A 16340-nucleotide genomic window follows, 5' to 3' on the forward strand; every position below is an offset into this window, starting at 1 on the left:
TGTTTTTTTTCCTGCGTGACGCCTACTAGATTTACAAATAGAAAAGGTCCCTTGTGACCTTGTCAAGGGCTCTTTTAGTGGAAGTCAATTTCACTGGGTTTCTGGGGATGAGTGGGAGGAAGGAAGTGAAAGTCACTCCTAACTAGTATGCTTTCAAGTAGCCTGGCTGGAGAGAAGAGGAGGGAAATGGAGCAGCAGTGAGGGTGAGTGGAATACAGAGTCAGGGAGGACTTTTCTTTTTTATAAATGATGTAAGACTTAAGTATATTTCTACGAAGAAGAGAAAGACATAGCAGAGAGGATGAACCTAATACCTGGGACTTAACCTTTCCCATGCTCTGAATCTTGTCCACGTCAATATAGCAGACCACAGGCAAACTGAGGGAAGCTCTTCCTGGTTCTACTTGATAAATGTGGACAGCAGAGTTTAGTGGTAAAAGACACTGCTTTGGGGTCAGACTGTCTGGGCTTGAGCCTCTGGATCTACCTCTTACTAGTCATGTGACCTTAATATCATTGGGCCTCAGTTTCCTCAGCTCTGAGAAGGTCTAATAATAGTACCTACCTCATGACATCGTTATGAAAATTATATTTGCATATTACTTAGAGGCTGGCACAAAGTAACTGCTATGGAAGTGCTTGAAAAGGCTTAGAAACAGACACGCAATGTACAGGTACACCCACACAGGCACATTCAGTGGAAGGCGCTAGTGGAGAGTGAAACAAGAGAGAACACAGCTTGCTAGGTAGTGGGTAGGGAGAAAAGTGGATGAGTTTACAGGTGAGAGGCACCTTTCCTCTTCCCAAGTCACTCACAGCTCTGCTAGAATCACGCATTCTGTAAGTGCCGATCATGCAGCATCATTGTGGGCAGGACCTCTCACTTAGTGCCCATTCATTCATTCATTCATTCACTGACTCATTCATTTGTTCATTCACTGAGGTCTATCTCTCAGCCAGGTATTGTTGTAAGCACTGAAGAGACAAAGATGGGTAAGGCACTGGCCCTTCTATCTCGAGAAGGCTGCTGGTCCAGAAAGCCTTGGGGTTCTCTTGTTGTGTTCTTTTCTACTGTCCTCCCACATCTTAGGCAGTCATCCAATTGTTTGGAGAACAGAGGCTGCATTTTTTTCTCCTTTGTGTTTCTCTCAGCATCTAAGACATAGCAGAAACTCTAAATCTCTACGGAATGAAGGAATCAGTCTATGCCATTTGGTAGGAGCATGAATGACTAGCAGTCCAGTGTCTCTCCTGGACAATGAGCTAGCAAGGGAGGAAGAAGCTGACATTTATTCAGCACTTACAATGTGCCGGGAACCGTTGACAGTACACTGCGCACAGTTCACTTAGAGGCAGATGATGAGAAAGCCTTTTCTATTTGTTTTGTTCAAAAGTGATGCCTAATGGCTTTGCTTTTATGTTTTCAAACGCTTTCCATTTTGCATGGTTTGCTTTCTATGCTTGAAGCGTCTCACGTGACTGGAAACATTTTTCATGCTTCACGTGTAGTCAGTCACTTTTGAATTTTGCCGGCGTTTTGCTGTTGGGTCTTTTGTTAAGTAAATGCTCGTTATGTACTTTGTGTCTGGTTCTACAAGAGACAAGCATCCCCACCCTGTTATCCCCACGTGTGCCAATCTCTCCCTCTGCCCTCGATGTTGTCTTGTTCTGTGGCAGGCTATCGAAGCCTGCTTGAATAAGGTGCTCGCTAATGAGGCCAAGGTCATTGGCAGATACGTGAAAATCCAGAACAAAATGAGAAACATTTGGGCAAAACCTTTTTTTTCCAGTTCTCCCAAAGGAAACGGTGTGTTTGATTTACCTCTAAGTTGGAATAAAACTAAATGGATTGTGTATTTTTTTAAAGTATGATGGGTAAAATATTTAAGGCAAGATGTTCATATATTGATAGCCAGCCTGTTCTGCTCCCCAGATGATTCCGAAAGGAGCAAGAGGCAAGATATTTCTCTGAAACTACCTCATGGAGTCTTTACACTTCCTGTGTCCTCCTACCCAGTAGCACAAAATAATTCCCAAGTTCAAGATTTATTTTTGCCTTCTGAAGACATGGTCTGTGTCACTGGAAAAGAAAAAAGGGTCAGGAACTTCCGTGCTTGTAGGATTTGGATGTAGAGGTGGGGGGAATGTCTCTGGACTCGGGACCGCACCTCCAATGTCTGTGAATAGGACGGACTCACTGGTGTGTCCTCCACATGTTCTTGAGGAAGTTAACAAGGCTAAACAAGGAACTCACTGTCCTGCCTGCTCAGAAGACTCAGCACAAGAGAACACACAGCAAGACTCAAGGTTTTGGAACTGGGAGGAAGCAGAAAACTGGCTTCTTCTGGCTCTCAGATCTTGTGACTCAACAAAGAATTTAAAAAGAATATTCTCCCATTGAAAGGTGACAGTTTACATTCATATAAGCTTATAATATTACATTGTGCTTTAGCCTCATTCATATATATTTGTAACTTACATGAGTCAGAAGCGCATTTCTATGAATCTTATGTGTATCACATCTCCATCAGTGGTGCTGATCTTTCTCCTGCGTTTCTGATCCACATCTCTCACAGCTGATTGGACATGTTGACTTGAGTGGTCTTCCTGTGCCTCTAATTCAGATCTTCTAAAACCCAATTTCTCATTTTCACTGTCAAAGGGCACCTCCCCTATTGATTCCAATGGCATCACCATCCTCACAATCTGTCTGTCCCCCAAATCTCAGGGACATTTTGAGTCTCACTCCTTTCATCCCTGGATTTCTGATCGGTTGCCGAGTTCACCTGATTTTGCCTCCACAGTAACTAGTGTATGCAGCTCCTCCTCTCGGCCCCTGGAGATGCTGCCTCTGCTCTGACTCTGCCCTTCTTCCCTTGAACCCAGGCAGCTCGGTGTAGTCAAGTGAGCCTGAGCTTCAGTTTTCAGTTTAACACTGTCTCTGTCACTTTCTGCCCTGTGACTTTCAACAGGCCTCAATTTTCCCAGCTGTATGGACAGGTGGCAAAATGAGATAGTTTACATGAAATGCTGTCTGGCCCTCAGCAGGAGCTCAGTGAGCACTGGTCTTCTTTCTTCTTGCAGATCCGCTCCCCAGAATCTGTCTTTCCAGGGTTTCTCTGCTCCAATTCGTTTTGTGTCCTATTGCCAGATGACTTCTCCTAAAGCCAACCTCATTCTCTCTCGCCCGTGCTCAAGCCTTGTGGCTTCCCACTGTCTGTCAGAGTGAAGTGCACACCAAAGGCCTAGGTTTTAGGCCCTTCCCGTGTGACCCTCCTCACCAGCACAATCTCCTTTCTCTCTTCCCTCCTTCACAAACTCAGTGCCATGGCCAACTAGGCAGCTGGCTCGCCCTTCTCTATGACCTGCTGTCCCCAGCCTTTGCTGACGCTGGAGAGAAGGCACTTCCTCTCCAGCCTTGCAGCCTCCTAGCTCAGCATGACCCTTAGCTCTCAGAAAGATACACTCATCTTCTAATGACATGAAAATGATCAACTGAGGTTGATTTGTAGCAAATAATAGAATAAATAATAACGCATATAATTGACCCAACTTTTGGAACTCTGCAGGGATCATTTAATTTCTCAAAGTTAGATAATGTTATGTGAAGCAGACGCTACTGCTAAATATATAAATACACATTTATAATAACTTAGTGTATTTGTGGTTACGTGAGTATAGACAGGGAGAGAGATGCTTAGAGAAGATGGAGATAGATGTAAGCTGGACACTAGCTTTCTATATAAACATTACATCTTTCTATCTAGCAAATTAGTTTGAGAAGGAAAAGTCATTTGCAGATACTTTCTAGTGAAGTATTAATTTCCAAGTGTTATGGGCTGAACAACTATATCCTTTTATCTAAGAAGCATATTGCAGACATTAAATACTCTATTGTGAAGACTGAAAACGACCTAAACTATTCCAACAATTGGGATATGGTTATAGAAATTACGGTATACTCACATTATGAGCTCTTATACAGCCATAAAAATGATGTTTTTGGAGAAATTAAGTGATGTTAGAAAAAACTAGACATGAAATTGTATGTTTTATCTGCTCCTGGATATGTAATTATAATGATTATAAACACTAATGATAATAATAAGCAAGAAAAAAAGACCAAAAGGAAATATACCAAAGGTTAATAGTGGGAGAAGAGAATTTTCGATGATTTTTTTATTCTTCTTTATCGTTTTCTGTGGTTTCTAAATTCCCCACAATAATACGTATGTGTTGCTCTTACATCAAAGAGGAAAATACTTACAGCATCATTTAAGAACAAACACAGAAACAAACAAATGTCCTTGAGCTCCGATAAGGAATATAAGGATAGAGGAAGTTCAAACAGTTCTTTTCAGCATTGTCTACCCAGAAGCTGTCCTTCCACGGAGGCATGTGGATTCCACAAAGAAAGTTTCCTCATCAGCAGCCTCTGTGAACCAAATGCTATCAGCAGCTGACTGCTAAATACTCTCAGTGACTTGACTTAGAGGAAGATGACCCAAGAACGCGAGAAAAAAGGGTCTGAGATCTTGCAAAAGAACAGAGCATTTTTTTCTATAACATCACTGTCCATGATTGACAACACATACAGGCAGAAGTCTTTTTAATTTTATTTTGCTTTTCCTTAAGATCTTTAAGGCTGTTATGCCATGTGTCCAGGAGGCAATCTTTGAGTAGGTCTCTTTCAAGAATTGGAATATACACAGGAATCTCTAAAAGAAGTATCAATGTGACTCACAACCATTACACATTTACAGATACATGTTGGGATTGGGGGAAGAAAAAATTGTGATTTGGAATCAGTTTTCTATAGAAAAGTAGAAAAAGGAAACGCACATATCCTAAACAATGCATCTGCTGTAAAATCCTGAATGTCAGGCAGAGGATGGGGGTGGCATACAATTGCGTTACACATGGTACTGTGAGTGGCGCACAGAAGGGCTGGGGTAACATTCACGGTTGGCGGACCAACGCTTTTCATAACATGAAAGATCATAATGACACTGCGGTAGAGCACAATCAACTGTGCTTCTCTGTGACACCATGAAGCTGAGCATTCTTCCAAAGATCTAAAGAAGAGCAAAAGACTTTGCCAGTTACAGTGATGCTGTTAAATTAAAACTGGAAATTGAGACTCTTGACACCTGAAAGTGTCTGAAGTCAGACTGCTGGGTGTGAACATTGGCTCTTGTCAGACTGGTTATCTCTATGCTTCAGTTTCCCCCTCTGTAAAATGGGATTAATAGCGGTGCCTCCCCTCAGAATGTGAGGGTTGAGGGGCTCATACATGGCACATACTATTTGCTCCACAAAGGTGATCTATGTGGGGCACTGAGCACTGGGTGAACCTGACTTCCCTGAGCCCCGCTGAGCACTGCACATCACTGGCAAAGGCATTTTCTTTTCCTTCCCTCATCTGAATCTATCCAAACACTCTCTAGCAAACGGCCCAGATCAAATAAAACTCAACATTTTGCAGAATCTAAATGTATAAGTGGATTTTTTTTTTTTGTCAATAAACAACATGAATCGTGTTGTCAACCAATTCAGGCTGCTGCAACTCTCTTGGGCCCACGATCCCAAGGTAGAAACCTAAAGGATGGTCATGCTGCTTCTCTTCTGAACTTGCCTTCACTCTAAAGCCCAGATCACCTTTAGAGCAGGCTCTTGAACAATTTATATCTGGATGAGGTAGAATCAGAATATTCAAACGTTGGTTAGATTTTACACTTCTTTCCTGCACTCCTCCACTCTCATCCTAGGATCTTGCGTTGTGTCTTGTTTCATAAGAATGATAACATTGATTCAGCACTCACCATGTGTTGAATAAAACACTGTTCTAGGGACTCTCCATTGAACTCGTTTAATTGTCATAATGACCTTATGCTTCAGAGATGGCATGGAGGGACACCCTGCCCAATGTAGTCACTTCTTACTGAACAATGACAAGCTGACCCAATCAGATGCTCTTTGGGGATACAGGACTACGAAGGGCATACTGAAAGGGCAGCTTACTCAAGCTCAGCCTGAAACCCAGACAACACTTAGTCACAGTTTCTGCAGAGTCCAGACTGGGAAGCCCTGGGACCCAGGGAGAACACTGTTTCCCTACATCCTTCATTCCCTCACATCCTTGCAGCAAAAGCCTGTCACCAAAGACAAGCCAGACCTGCCTCCTCCCAGTAACCTGAAAGAGACTCACCAATAAAACCCACAAGAATCAAAAGATGCTGAATTCCTTAGGTTCAGCAGCTTGTCAACCTATTTGTAAGAAAAATGTCAAGCGTTTTAAATGAAATTCAATTAGCGAGTTTGCGCTGATTGTTTTATTCCAGGCTGAGCACTCTGCCTCCCACACCATCTCCATAAATGTGCTGAATGGGTGAGTTGAGTTATACTTTTAAATTGAATGCGCCAAACAAACACGATGATTTTTGTGAACAACCCAAATTATACATAATCCTTTTTTTTATATCCTAAAGCTAAGAGAATGACTTTGAGTCAATAAAGGGAGCTTTTAAAAAGTTATTTTTACATTTTTTGCTTTTTAAAAAATGCTCATTTGGGGCTTTAAAAATGCTTTCATGGTGGTTCCTTCCTCCCCCTTTAAAAATTTTGTTTATACATAACATAAAATTTACCATTTTAACCATTAAAAAGTATACAGTTTGGTGGCATGAAATACATTCATACTGTTGTGCAACCATCACCACCACCCATCTCCAGAACTGTTCATCTTCCTGAACTAAAATTCTGCCCCCGTTAGGCATTAACTCTCCATCTTCTCCTCAGCCCCTGGCCTCCACCATTCTAACTTCTTTAAAAAAAATTCTTTTTAATTTTATTTGAGTAAAATGGCATCCATCATGAACACCATTCTAATTTCTCTATGCATTCGACCACTCATAGACCTTCAATGCGTGGAACCATACAACATTTGCTCTTTTGTATCTGATTAATTTTACTTAGCATGTTTTCCAAGTTCATCTATGTTGTAGCATGCATCAGAATTTCATGCCTTTTAAAACACTGCAGTACAATTGATCATCTTCATCATTTTCAAGTGTACAATCCAGTGCTCATGGAAGTCCACTTTTAATATGATCGTCATGGCAACAGCAACAAGAGATCACATGATATACACAGTCCTCTCAACTTTTCAAAGTTCTTTCAGAGTTCATGCCAGAAAAAGGTGAGGAGGTTTGGATTAGGACCTGGCTCTGCTGAGGACTTCATAAGTCACTGCACCTCTGAGCCTGCGATTCCTAGGTCTCGGGTGACAGGTACTAGGCCAGAGGATGTGGGTGGATTATTACAACACATTGCCCTGACTTGGTTTAAAGAAAAACAAAAGAAGAAGCAAGGAAGGAAGGATGGAAGGAAGGAAGGAAGGAAAGAAAGAAGGAAAGGAAGAAAGAAAGAAGGAAAGGAAGGAAAGAAAATGCCCAATGACACAGTCTCAAGGGAAGTAGCAAAAGTGATAACAAAAGGCAGAGCTTGGAGTCCTGACTTGTGAAGGCATCTGTTCAGGGGGTTATGTTGGGTGGAATTTGTTACATCTGCATTAGCAAAGCAGTGCTCCTCTAGGCTGGCAGCTGCGATGTTGAGAGGCTCATTACGCAGACCCAGACGCCCCGCTGAAGTCCATGAAGGCATGCCAAGTCAAAGCAAAGTGCTTGGAATAGAAACACATGCCCCTTTTTACACTGGGGAGAAATCGGGAAATTTTCCAGAAAACAGGCGATGGGGATGTTGAGATAAGAAGGCAGGCACAGAGAAAGGATGTGCAAGGCAGGTGGAGGTGGAGGAGGCAGGCAGCCCATGGCCTGGTGGCTGCTGAGCCCAGGGCTGAGCAAAGACAAAAGGATGGCTCCAAGATACACATGTCACCCAGGCTCAGCAGAGGAGAGAGGCTGCAACTCAAAACCCAAGGAAGAAAGGGTGAGTTTGAAAGGAGTTGAGAGCTGGAATCCCACATTGTGTTAATTAACAGAATTGTGATTTGCCAATGAACGCCCAGCAGGGACAATCATCTGCTTGATAGAGGGGCCCAGCTTTCCTGATGGAATCTCAAGTGCATGAGCCATGAAATTACTTCTAAAAAAAAAAAAGACAAAGACAGTCAAAAAGGACAAGCACTTGTGTTTGCGTACTGGAGGAACTCTTGCTGTTCTCTTTCTTGAAGAAAGCAGGCTAATTACAGAGACCAGAGATGAAACAAAAATATTCAACTATATCATCTCTCCCAGGAAAGGAAAGGATGCCAACTAAAATAAATTAATAAAAATACCAAACATGTGTGGAGCACTTACAATACACTTGGTGGCATTTTACTTATACTATCCCACGTAATCCTCACAACTCACTGCCATCCTCATTATACAGATGAGGAAACCGCAGCACAGAAAGGCTGAGTAGCTTGCTCAAGGGCACACAGCAAAGTAGAATCAAAACAAACATTCCCTTGTTCTTCCTGAGACACTCAATAGCTCTCTGGTGATTTTTTTTAAAAGGTCTAAAATGCAGTTAGCAAGAGTCCCAAATAAAATGCAGCTGACAAAAGTTTTTCTCCTCCATCTTGCCAGCCATCTGCAGTGGCATCTTTGTCCTCTCGCATGATAGTGATATGGGCTGGCCTAATTCCAGCTGACAGTATCTGCGTTGAGACTCTGCATCCTTCTCCGATGCACACCTGATCTTGCTATTCCACAGCTTGAGCTCCTCCAGTGGACTCCCCACTGCTTCTAGAAGGAGATCTCAGCTCTTCCCATATGCAAGTCAAGACCTTCAGTGATGGGGCTGCTGTTTTGCCCCCTGGCCTTTTCTCTCATTGTTTCCTGCCTCCCTGTCTCTTGCATACAAATGCACCTTTCATGATGGTCAGATCTTACCATGAATTCCCCAACTCATGGAAGCCCTCAGCCCTCCCACTCTCCTACCCTGTGCCTCTTCACCAGCTGTTTCTTAGGAATAAACTCCCCTCCCCATTCTGCCTGGTTGACACCTCTGGGGCTTTCAGAGCCCACCAGGGGCCACCTCCTCTGCAAAGCCTCCTGTACCCAGCCAGACTAAGTTGGCTTCTTTATTCGGTTCCCCATATCTATCTCTATTCTAGTTCTTTCCACATGGTGTTGTAAAGGTGTTCTTTACTGACTGCACTCTGTCTGCCCCCATACTCTTTCATTCACTCATTCATCCACTCACTCACATATACAAGCTCCATTCAGAGCAGGAACCACAACTGTTTCTGATTCAGTCACCGTGTCTCGAGCCTCTAATACAGTGATTCTCTCAATGTGATCCCTAGTAGCAGCACTGCCACTCTGGGAAATTGGTAGAAATGAAAATTCTTAGGCCTACCCCAGACCTGCTGAAATGAAATATCTGGGGGTGGGGCCAAGCAATCTCTGTTTCCACAAACTCTGAGGATTGAGAAGTACTACTCTAATACAGTGCTTGGCACATCATATTCAGCACACGTGGGATGAAAGGATCTGCAGCTGTCACTAGAAACCAGCCACCCCAAAGCCTCGGGAGGCCTCATGTTACCCTGTCCTCCTCGGGGAGATGATCAGACATTCCTGGACTAGCTGCCCTTTCTTGCCCAGAGATAATAGGTTCACCTTTTTTTTTTCCTAGTCCTGGTCCTGCTGACAACTAACTAGGAGACTTTGGAACAAATGAAATCACTGAATCCTTGGGTCATGTGGCATTTGGAAACCTAATAAATCTCAGTGTCAGAAAATGCAGGGATGAGACCCAGCCAGTCCTGGCTCTTACTGAGTGACGCGTGTAACCTCTCTGGTCCTCCATTCCTTTTCTGGAAAAGGAGACCTGCCTACATCATGGGGTTGGCATGCATATCAAATAAGAGAATCTACATAAACGTGCTTCTTCAACTTTAAAGCATCATGTACATGTTAGTTATTACTGACAAAATGAGACATGCTGGGCCAACAAGTGCCAAAGTGTTCCAGCTATAAAATTCTATGATTCTGTGAAAATCTAGATAAAATTTCATTTCAACAAACACTATAAAAAGACATGCTTCTCAGACTGTTGGATCATGATGTAGGTTCGGGCATCAGATTGGGTTCCAGTTGGCTCTGACGCTTCCAGCTGTGTGACACAGGAAAGTTAGTTACCTTCTCTGGACCACAGTTTCCTCCTCTGTAAAGTGGGTCACGATTACCACCTACCTCCACAGGGTTGTTTGAATATAGGTAAGCTATTCAAAGGATATCAGAAGCATTCAGTAAGTGCTGGGAACCATTCTAATGCAGTATTACTATTATTCATGGTGCTATTTTCATTCCTGAGGGGAAAAGCACCTCCAGTAGCAAGCAATCTACAAAGAAGAAGCATAGTTAATCTTCTGACTACATGACACTGGGTTGTACAGTTTGTGTGCGCTCCAGACTGTGGGATACAGATTATTTTGTTTTGGTTTTATTTGGTTGCTACAGGCATCAAACAGGGCAGCCTTTCAGATTCTTCTGTCAGAAAGTTCACCCATGGGTGCTAAACAGCACAGAGTATCAAAAGCTCAGAGCAGAAGCCAGCAAACCTTTCCTGTAAAGGGCCAGATAGTAAATATTTTCAGCTTTGCAGGCCATATGGTCTCTGTTACTCAACTCTGCCATGGCAGCATGAAAACACAATAGGCAATATAGGAAGCAATAGGTATTCCTGTATGGGGCTAGTGGTGGGCTGGGTTTGGCCCACGGGCCATAATTTGCTGACTTTTGGCTTAGAGAAACAAGGATATGGAGGTGATAGAATGGTGGTCCCTCCTTGCCCCATTTAAGACACTTTTTTTCCCTTCCCTAATTCATTACAGTGAAACTGGCTATCAACTCTATTTTATCTCTAGTTTATGCAACCTGAGGTGCAAATTCTAGAAATATATGAATTGTAACAAAATCCCACTTCAACTTCAGAATTTGAGTCATGTGGTGCTTGTTATAGGATTGTTATCTTAACAGATGACGTTCGAAGGTCCAGCATTATAAAACAAAATTTTTTCCATGTCTGCCTACACAAACTGCTTCTTTCTCCTCCTACTTAGAACATGATATATTTTGGTTAAGTAAAACTTTAAGTGCACCACAGGCATTTCAACTGATCTCTGTCTTTCTAGGAGTTAGTCACAATTATGTAAATGTGGTCCTTTTGACACAGCATATATGCATAGTAATTGTATAACAACATCAGCGCAATGATAAGTAATCTCAGTAAACATAGACACAGCTCTCCAAGCGATGTGGGGCTGAATTAGTAGCTGTTTGTTCTGTTAGAAGTCCTTAGGATTTATGGGCAGTGAAGGGAGTTTTTATTTCACATCCAACTCTAGCATAATCTGGGAGAGAGGATTAGGGGTTTGGTTAAGTGCAGGGTCAAGATGGAAGGCAGGGAACAAAGTCACCAACGGAAAGAGGCAGAAACTTCCTGAAACCTAGGGCAGTGGCTTCATGGGATACAAGATGGGGAAGAGGCCAGAATGCAGAGAGATGAAAGCCAGAGCCAGGGACCTTCCTAAGAAAGGAAAGAACAGAAATAACCCCTCCAAGTTGCCAGGAAGCTAGACAAATCAGATTTTGGAGGTACTGCTCAGGGCTTCTGACACTCTGGTAATGTAACATTTAACATACAATGTGCAGTGAACAGATGTAAGCTGGAAAATGACAGGGTGGAGAGAGGTGGGTGGCAATTTTATCTGCCATTTGAACCTGAACAGCCCAGTTTTAGGAAAACAGATAAAAAACAATAAATAATGTAGCATACCTCCTCTGTGCCCTGTAGCCATGGGCTTCCATTTTAATGAGGACTGAACACAACAGAGACATTTTGATGCCCTGACACATCCATTAAAATGCAAATCCATCTGTACAGCCTGTCACAGCTGCTTCGTGATACCAGGAAGCCCCATCCCCACTCCAAAGAGACCCAGAGGCTTTCATGGGAGTGCAAGCGGGAGCCCCACTGCCATTTTCAAGGCCCCTGCCTCCTCCTTTAGGGTAGACCCTCTCCCCTCTGAAAGGCAGTGGATCGCTTTTGTGCACCTGGGCACTCTGGGAAGAGGAACAGGTGCACAACCTGGTGAAGGAGTCTAGTTCGTCAGGAGTCTGGGTTTTGTCTGTGTGTGATGTGGGGAGGACAAAAGTGGGAGGCTAATCACCATCTAATTAATCCTCATATTTGTATTAAAGAACTTTTATATAAGTTAGTTCATGTGATTCTCATAGCCTGGGAGATAGCTGGAAGTGTGTTTTTCTCCTCCTTAAGTTAGGAAACTGGCCCCATAGTCAAAATCAGGTAAGGTCAAAGTCAAGGTAAGCTCCATAGGCAGCTCACAACCTTGTCTCTGGACTTGGGGAAAGGCTTCCATGATGGTGAGGTCCCCTCCTCTGGCCCAAGGATATGTGGTTAATGGCACCGTCCTAGCCAGGCCCAGCTCTTGGCATAGATAGTCTTTGGGCATGATTCAAGGTATTTGAAAGCTCCATTGCCCAAACAGCACCAGTTTGTCAGAGGAGCTGCAATTCTTATATCCCTATGCCCTCCACTGGATTAAGACTCAAGGCCTCTGTGTCTGGCTGTGGTTCAAGTAGGAGAGGGGAGGGTTACAGATACAGGTTAGTTTCCACTGGAAGAAAATAGCATGAAGCAGCTCCACAGAGAAAGACACATGGGAAAGCCTGTGTTGATGTAGGAGGGAGAGAGGGTAGGGCCTAAAAGGCCCAGAACAGGAGCTCTGTGTGCACACATACTGCAAGGGGATGGAAGGAAAACTTCACCCCTAGCCTTGCCCTTGGGCTGTTAGGTACTGGTCAGAGGGTTGTTCAGAGCCGTGGACACAGCACTGGACAAGACATCAGGAAACCTGGATCTCAGTTCAAGCTGTGTCACTAAGCAGCCACACAGCCTCAGAAAGGCAGGAAACTTCTCTGAGCCCCAATTTCCTTACACATAAAATAGGTGTAGTGGATTGAATTTACACCAAAAGATACGTGTAAGTCCTAATCCCTGGTGCCTGTGAATGTGACATTACTTGGAAATAGGGTCTCAGCAGATTAGAGATGTAATTGAATGGAGGACCTCGAGATGAGTCATCCTGGATCCAGCGTGGGCTCTAAATCCAATGCTTCTTGCCCTTAGAAGAGAAAGGACAGGAAGATCTGAGACCCAGAGACCCAGGGAAGAGGATCATGTGAAGAGCAAGGCAGAAATGAGGTGATGGTACCACAAGCCAAGGAGTGCCTGAAGCCACTAGAAGCTGGAGGCAGAAGCGAGGAAGGATCCTCCCATACAGCCTTTGGAGCAGGGAGCACGGCTTTGCCAAGACCTTGCTGCTGGACTTCCAGCCTCTAAAACTGTGAGAAGGCCGGGCGTGGTGGTGGCTCAAGCCTGTAATCCCAGCACTTTGGGAGGCCGAGACGGGCGGATCACGAGGTCAGGAGATAGAGACCATCCTGGCTAACACGGTGAAACCCCATCTCTACTAAAAAATACAAAAAAAAAAAAAAAAAAAAAAAAAACAGAGCGAGACTGTCTCAAAAAAAAAACAAAACAAAACAAAACAAAAAAAAAAACCATGAGAGTCAATTTCTGTTGCTTTTTTGTTTGTTTGTGTTTGTGTTTCAGACGGAGTCTCACTCTGTCACCCAGACTGGAGTGCAGTGGCGAGATCTTGGCTCACTGCAAGCTCCACCTCCTGGGTTCACACCATTCTCCTGCCTCAGCCTCCCGAGTAGCTGGGACTACAGGTGCCTGCCACCACACCCGGCTAATTTTTGGTATTTTTAGTAGAGATGGGGTTTCACTATGTTAGCCAGGATGGTCTCGAGCTCCTAACCATGTGATCTGCCCGTCTCGGCCTCCCAAAGTACTGGGATTACAGGCTTGAGACACTGTGCCCGGCAATTTCCATTGTTTTAAGGCCTCTGGTATATAGCAAGTAGTTATGGCAGCCCTAGAAAAGTAATACATTGGGGGTAAACACCTCCTGCTTATTTCCAAGAAGGAACTCAAAGGATGGACTGCAAAGGAGCACCCTTTATGAACTGCAAGGGACAAAGCAGTGAAGTGACGCATTTTAAGGGAGAACTTTTGGTCTTTCTGGAGAAATTTGTGTCTGTAATAACTTTCGTGACCACTTCCCTCCTTGGGTATTAGGCAGTTGCCAGGGACATGAATTTTCTGTAACAATAGATTAGCTATTAATGATTGAGGGGGGCCATGTTCCAGGCATGGGACTAAGTACTTGATGTAGATTGTCTCGCTTTGCACTTTCACAGCTACGTGAAATAGAGACCATTATTATTCCCACTTCGCAATGAGACAGATATTGAGCACCTTGCCCAAGATGATAGTAAAGCAAGTGGCAGAAACAAGACTCCAGTCAAGAGAGTCTGAGCACTTCCCTGTCTCGCAAGGGTGGGTAATAACCAGGCTCTCTCCCTGTAGGGGCTGTGCAGTTGGGAGCTCTGACACTTCTTATACTAATTCCTGCTGTGAGTATCTACACTATGTCTGACACTGGAAAAGGCCCTGACACTTGATCAGATTAAATCATAAACCAGCCTAAGTGTGTCCACTGACAGAAAAGAAAACTGAAGCTCAGAAAAGGCAAAGTCAATTTCCAGGATCACATAAGTAGCAGAGAGAGGGTCTGATGAGGTCTTCGTGATACCAAACCCTCGCTCACTCCACCATCACGCATGGCCGGCTGCATGAACCACTGCCCCGCTGACCTCACTGGAGAGCCCGTAGGAAGGCCAGGGGCGAGATAACTTTGTCACGGAGTTTTGCTTTGGCCTTAACCGCCATGTAGGTTTATCTATGGGGCCTCTGTGACCTCAAAGCCAATCTTTCAAATAGCCACAAACTCAGGGCAAATTAAATTTATACCAGCCACAAAGAAACGAATGCCCATGTCCCCATTTCCTGTATGGGGCCCACTTCCACAGGATTATGGAAAGTAGCATTCTGAGAGAATGCTGCCAAGGGCAGTAGGTTCCTCTTTGTAGCGGTTAACTGAAAAACAAAGGAAAACTAAGTATCCACGTGTCTCTATTCTACTCCCTCTGCTACTAAGCCAGAGCCCTCTGCAGATTTGCAGTTGCTATCAGCACTCAGGCCTCCAGTGGGCAGGCAGCCCCAGGCCTCACCTTGGAGTGCCTAAGTGCCTGTTATCACAGGTTGGTGGTGGCTAATTGCAGACCCAAACTAGCCAAAGTTACAACATCTATCTCTTCTAGTCTATCTGTTAAGGTCCTTTCACCTCTGTCCTCCCGTCTCCAGGTAACAGCCCATAAATTCACTTCTCTCCCAGCCTTCATCCTCTCTCCTCCCCTTGCTCAGTTGTGTCTTTGCATAGAAGCACCAACCCGCTTGTTCCTAGGGTGCTGGTGGCATGGCACACTGAGGTATACCAGCTGCACAGCCAGAGACAGCAGCAGTTGAGCTCTACCAAGAAGCAGCTCCCACATGGCAGGTGAAAAGTCAGCAGGAATGAGCAGCAGGGGGAAGGAAGGAGGAAGCCAGTCATGAAAGAGACTGGACTCCCATCTCTGCAGAATGCACAAAGGGAGCCTACACCCACGCTGGCCAATACCACACACCAGACAGGGGAAAAACAGAGTGAGCTAAACCCGCAGGCGCAAAGGAGCTTCCTCCGCAGCCTTCTGGCCCTCCCATCTAGAATGGATTTTTCTCTCTCCAGAACTAGAACGGTGTCCATTGTCTGTGCAGCTCCTCCTTTGTAACCCTTCCTTGGAGTGCCTTTCAGTGTAGTGATCGGGTCCTCTGGAGGGCAGGACTGTTCCTCATCCTTCCTTGTGACTCCCTGGCACCGTGGAGTACCTTACACACTGCAGTGTTCAGTAAATGTTTGCTGGTGTTATTAATGAAAGAAAACATTGCTAAGAACATCCATCCTGGCATTAGAAACAATCGTGCAGGATTTGGAGATGCAGCAAAGGATTGATTGCAGGTCCTTTTACTACAGTGCTGGGGGAGGGGTGTTTACCTGCAGTTATCTGATGTTTTAGGGGTGTGCACCTTGGTTCAATTTGCTATTTACTATTGATTAAGATGTTTACAACTCCGTCAGGGATGTTAACTTTTAAAAAACCTATAGCCAAGTAAATTATTCCCTCCAACAGCAAGGCAGATGAGTATGGTCTGTAGAGACAAAAATGATTTCTGTCCTGTAGAAAAGATAACTGCAGGCTGGGCACGGTGGCTCATGCCTGTAATTCAGCAATTTAGGAAGCCAAGGTGGGAGAATCTCTTGACCAGCCTGGGCAACATACCATAACTCCATCTCTAAA

General features: G+C 44.3%; 1 protein-coding gene and 1 long non-coding RNA gene across 2 annotated transcripts in view; one reads left to right on the plus strand and one right to left on the minus strand.

Annotated features, from left to right (window-relative positions):
- Nucleotides 1–16340, minus strand: part of TMEM178B (transmembrane protein 178B) — a 409381-nt gene that overhangs the window by 60311 nt on the left and 332730 nt on the right. The window lies entirely within an intron of this gene.
- Nucleotides 2019–5484, plus strand: LOC117072701. The gene is made up of 2 exons (XR_004432914.1): nt 2019–2404; nt 2973–5484. It is a non-coding gene; the product is annotated as an uncharacterized LOC117072701 (long non-coding RNA).

The sequence above is a fragment of the Trachypithecus francoisi genome, unplaced genomic scaffold, assembly GCF_009764315.1.
Source record: "Trachypithecus francoisi isolate TF-2019V2 unplaced genomic scaffold, Tfra_2.0 Lachesis_group4, whole genome shotgun sequence".
In the NCBI taxonomy this organism is placed as follows: domain Eukaryota; kingdom Metazoa; phylum Chordata; class Mammalia; order Primates; family Cercopithecidae; genus Trachypithecus; species Trachypithecus francoisi.